Below are 6000 nucleotides of genomic sequence, written 5' to 3' on the forward strand. Positions count from 1 at the left end.
AATGACTATTTTGTTGCATTGAAATTTATATAACATTTTTGAAATGTTAATAATTTTCTACAGCAACTGCAGAGATCTAATTTTTTATGTTAAAAGCATAGTTGTATGGTCAATTGAAATGACCAAATTAGTTTGGTTTGCATCTGGCCCTTTATTTTAGAATGCTATGACTTCAAATTTGAGGTTTCGGAGGCTTCATTTTCCGTTAACAATTGTTTACAAACTTTGATGGACAGTAATGAGCAGTGGGTGTGTTTTGGTTACTTTCTTTTATGCTGAAAATAGTAAGGTACATCTAAACTTTAGACTTACATCAAAGTTTACTTGATTCTAGGGCTATTTGAAATTTTGTGATAATTTGATTCCATCAAGTGAAATTTCCGTTAGCAGTTTTGAAGCCTCCGAAACAAAGTGTTTAGTCAAATAATATGAATATAGATAAGAGAAGCGACCTAATCTATATGTCGAAATGTAGGATATGGGGCCCTAACTTAATAGACCAAAAATAGTTAAGATCCGCCAAACTCTCTGAAAATAGGAGACAATACAAATTTTCCGTTAACACGTGAAGCCTCCGAGACGCATTGAAACCTCCGAAACAGCAAAAACATCTAATTTGATATTTCTGATAAATTCTTTGAGTGTCTGCCCCAAATTATGCCATGAAATCATCAACAGACATGGACAGACAACAAAAATGATAAAAACATTATGATACTGCAGTAATTTTTTGAGCTAATACACTTTATAGAGAAAAAGTGGTTTCGGACTCTTCAAACGGATGTTAAAGGACAAGTTCACCTTCATAAACATAAGGATTGAGAAAATGCAACAATATTAGTAGAACACATCAGTGAAAGTTTGAGGAAAATTGGACAATCGATGCAAAAGTTATGATTTTTTTTACATTTTTGTGTTGGAACCGCTGGATGAGGAGACTACTACAGCTTGTGAGTCATATGCGTACAACAGTATAAAGAAAATGTAAAAGAAAATTCAACATATTTTCACTTTTTTCACCTAATAAAAGAGCACTTGACTTGCCTCTTTCTAAAGGCAGGGGGAATAATATTACCCATAACATTTGTCGGTAACGAGTCAGGGGAATGTGTACTTTGTTCAAAAGATGGAATTTTGTGAAATTCTCTTTATATTTTCCTTATATTGTTGTACGCATGTGACATCTAAGTTATTCATACACTGCAGTAGTCTTCTCATCCAGCGGGTACCGCACAAAAACTTCAAAAATTCATAACTTTTGAACGGATTGTCTGATTTTCCTCAAACTTTCAATGATGTGTTCTACTAATATTGCTACATTCTCTCAATCCTTATGTTTATGAAGGTGAACTTGTCCTTTAACACTGCATTTTTGTGATTTTCTCTGGACAAAATCAAATTAGATTTATTGTTCACCCACCCAATGATTGCTTATGACATATCTAAAGATATTTAATCACATTCAGTTTTCTGGCTGCTTTGTTTACTCACCAATATAGATTTACTATACGATTTACCTATTTTTCTTAAACAGTGCAGACGTGTCACACATAACTCACCTTTTCATTCAGCAATTAAATATGAGCAGATGAGGATGTTGCCCTACAAATATGTTTAAACAGTGTATATCAACCAAAAAAGACACAATTTATCCATCACTTTCTACATAACATACATGATTTTCATAAAAACATACGGCATACCAAATTAATTTTCCAGATGTTTCGGAGGCTTCATTTTATGTTAACAGCATGTAAATGGAATGTTTTGATTACAATTGTGTAATTCTAAGTCTATCAAATAACTGTTTCGACTGAATGAGACGTAATGATTCCTAAAGCAAGGTGTAGATAGTTGTTTAAATGTATGAAAAGCATTTATTTTGTAGGTTTCCTTTTGAAACAATGGAACAGGCTAGATATTGTGAGTAATGAAAGTGACTTCCAGCTTGCGTGCATGCCCACATCATGCAACAGTAGTGCAACAAAGCAAGTAGTTGTGGTTACATCAATGTTCTTAAGTTGGATAACTCATTTTTACTCTTGAGAGAAGTTGAAGTGTTGTGACCATATTTGTATCACTCTTTTGACTGGTTACACTTTGATGATGAAGACCAAACAATTACTTGATTATTTAGTGTTAAATACACTTTTTTTTAAAAGAACTGAACACTATTCCTGTCCTGAAGATTCAAGGACTTTAATAGATGGTTATTCAAGAGGGAAGCATGCACTTAACTAAGAAATATATTACTTTTGAATTTAAGGTTCTATCTTTTATGCATGATCAAGAGCAAATGGTGGAAAATATTTTTTTGGATTTTTACACTTTCGACTCACTATCATCTGAGTGTAATAGTTTCGAAACACAATCTTTTACATGTCCATTTACCATTAACCCATTGACAAATCCATTCCATTGTTACTCACATGGCATTTGTTTTTGCCATACTAAAATCTTGACTTTTTTAGCTTTCCATTTCTTAACAAGTTCTTTGGCTTTCATTTCCAATACTTATTTGGAGGAAAGTAATTAATCAATAAATTTGTGAGTGGATTTGAAAATAGCTAACGTCTTGCAGATTATCATTTCTGTGGTGTGACTTGGATCACAGGGTACTGTTTTGGAATTTTGACATTTGATTACTTCATTCAGACAGGTTTTCATGTCAGTCTGTATGTCAGATCTAATGCATGCTAGGTGCAACACAATCTTGATACTATACCCTATTTTCCATACTTTATCATGCTGGCATGGACCACTTGACTATTTTTGATTAAACAAAATGTAACTTGTGTTACGAAACATCTCTTTGCATACACGTGTGAGACTCTATGACATGTTTGCGGATGTAGTTCTCAGTGCAGTAAATGGACAGTAATGGTTGGGATAGGATTGTTTATAAATGGCATATAGACCTCTACTTATAAATAGCCTGTTGTCATGGGGTACATGTACATGTAGTTTACATGGATGGGTGACTGGAGAAGTTATGTTCATGAAGAACAATATTGAAATGATTGAAATCTTTATAATCTGTTTAGTCCTGTCTTTTCTGGAAAAAGTTACAAGCCCCTAACTATTTTGAAATTCAAAGGGTTAAAACTGTAGTCTGTGGGTTTATATACTATTTAAAACAAACTTGTGGGTTTCTAACAAACTTAGATATTTAAACACATTTGCTGCTTTTTAATTTTTTGCTAAAAAGGTTGTCATTTTTAGAAACAGTAAAAGTTCTGTTAGCAATTTCTCAATGTGTACCTTCAAAAACAGGCCTCCTAGCTGTCACAGGAGTCACACAAATTGGAATTTTATAAAATAACTATAAAAAAAGAAGCCTTTGAAGAATTAGTAAATTAAAAATCAAATTATATGAAACAGGGGTGACTTGTATACCACATCAAAAGAAAGTAAAATTCTAACTATCATATATTATAGGGAACTATACATTTGGTCAACATTTTTTTTTTAATTCAAATTCATACACAGTCATGGGTAGGGTATGTACATTTATCTTTTCAACAGGCGATTCAAAAAGATGAATGAGATCTTGACCATTTCAATTTCTATTGAGCTCCATGACAATATCACCAATATATTGATTATTCCAACTCCATTTTGATGATGACAGTTTGATGATGACCCTTACATGGAATGGCTGATCAGTGTTTAAGATTGCTGTTCTATGACCATGATCACTGCATTTGATAGCTATAGTAGGGGATATCAGGCATGGTCCATATGCAAAAGAATGTTTATAAGCCTTTTTCCCCTTTCTATATTTTACAATGCTATGTTGTAATCTAACCGTCATGCCATCACATAGTCTATTTTCTATCCCTTTCTCATCAACATTTGAAATTGATTTCACATAAAAACAATTATGATGGGTGGTTTATGTCAATATACATCCCACAAACTGCACTTATAAAGCAAGCAAGCATAGTCTTTGCATTAAGTCTAGCTACAGTTCTAACTCATTGAAAGTAATTCTTACTGCATTATGATGAAAAGTTTGACAAATGCATACAGCTGTACGTGTGTAGCCTAATCATGTTCTGCATTGCCAAAGTCATGCATAAGCAAATACAGTGTATGTATACAACTGAGCATAAAGATTTAAAATATTTTTCTTTGTCTCTTAACATATATGTTGGAAAGTCTTTTTTCTGCATACAAATAAATACTATTTTACATGTTACAACATTGTTAGTTGTGTATTTGGAAACAATCAGCTGCATTAATGTACTTCATATCACCTTAAAATGGACCATTTTTGCATGTTAACAGTTATGATGAAGCCTCCGAAACATGCATTGCTGCTAACTTTAAGCCGCAAAAAAAAGAAGAAGATGTTCCTAATCAGTGTACTTTTATTGCTACTGTTGCAGTTCCCTTTAGAATCATATTGCCTCATACAATGTAATGTCATATTAAAAATTTGAACTTAGCATTGCTCAAAGTGTACACAGTTTGTTATTCACTTTTGTGGAAGCCAATTTCCTTAATATAATAATAAGTATGAAGGGTAAACATTATGCACTGCCATAAAATGTACATCTGTATACTGTTATTCACATTTTATTGATGCCCTGTCGTTATTCTAGCATGTAGTGATAGTTGCTTACTGTAGTTTTATTATTTTAAGTGAATACAAGACTAGAACTTTGTGTTAGCAGTTTTGAAGCCTCCGAAACACACTAGTTTGTTAACTGAAGCCTCCGAAACTCACAAGTCTGAAAATTTTAACTTTGTCAAAAATAATCGAATTTCTTTGGGATTTTGGTTGATAAATGTTTGTTACCAAGAGATAATTTAGGGCTATGTTTAGAGTGGCTCTTGCTTCTAGAACATTCTTTTAACTTAAAAATAGTTTGTCAGGTTCCATTTTTACCTTGGAATTTGAAGTTCACATCCAAATAATTGCAAGAGCGAATATCTGTTGGGGGAAAAGTGTTTTGATATTTCAAAGACATGTTCACAGCAAATGAAAAGTTGCATTACATCCACCATTTATCTTCATTTGGTTGCTGTGGGTGACCAAAACATTCTTGTTGTTTTTACCTAAATTTATCTAAAATTCCATAATAGTCATTTCATTTTTCATATTTAACCAAAGAATTAAGCTCTGGAATGACAAAATATTGAAAATATAGACATTCCTATATAAAATAAAGGCAAAGATAAAAATGGAAACACGACTTTAATTTTTGACCCTTGCCACATCAAAGTTACACCCTTTACTGTGAAACTGACCATATGTCCCCGCCGGAAGTAGCATTCAGTAGCAAAATGTACAATATAGGTGAAAAGATCAAGGTCAAAGGTCAAAGAAGTCAAAGGTCAAAATTCTGTGTTGAAATTTTGAAGCCCTCATAGTGCCATCACATAAAGCAAACGGAATCGAAATCAGGTTAGAAATGGCGAAGGAATAGCATTTTGTAGCCAATGTACAACACAGGTAAAAAATCAAGGTCAAAGGTCAAAGAAGTCAAAGGTCAAAATTCTGTGTAGGAGTTTTGAAGCCCTCACCTAGTGCCATCACATAAAGCAAACGGAATCGAAATCGGGTTAGAAATGGCGAAGGAGTACCATTTTGTAGCAAAATGTACAATATAGGTCAAAAATCAAGGTCAAAGGTCAAAGAAGTCAAAGGTCAAAATTCTGTGAAGTTTTGAAGCCCTTACCTAGTGCCATCACATAAAGCAAACAGAATCGAAATCGGGTTAGAAATGGCGAAGGAGTAGCATTTTGTAGCAAAATGTACAATATAGGTCAAAAATCAAGGTCAAAGGTCAAAGAAGTCAAAGGTCAAAATTCTGTGTAGAAGTTTTGAAGCCCTCACCTAGTGCCATCACATAAAGCAAATACAGGGGAAACTCGGTATAACGAACACTGCTATAACGAGATATCGGTTATTACGAGGAAATGTTCCCGGTCCCAAATCCCCTTCCACACAAGTCTATGTAAATTGCTACTCTTATAGCGAGATCGGCTATA

The sequence above is a fragment of the Diadema antillarum genome, unplaced genomic scaffold (genome assembly GCF_040938485.1).
Source record: "Diadema antillarum isolate AM-2024a unplaced genomic scaffold, OU_Dant_1.0 seq00001273_RagTag, whole genome shotgun sequence".
NCBI classification, from domain to species: Eukaryota; Metazoa; Echinodermata; class Echinoidea; order Diadematoida; family Diadematidae; genus Diadema; species Diadema antillarum.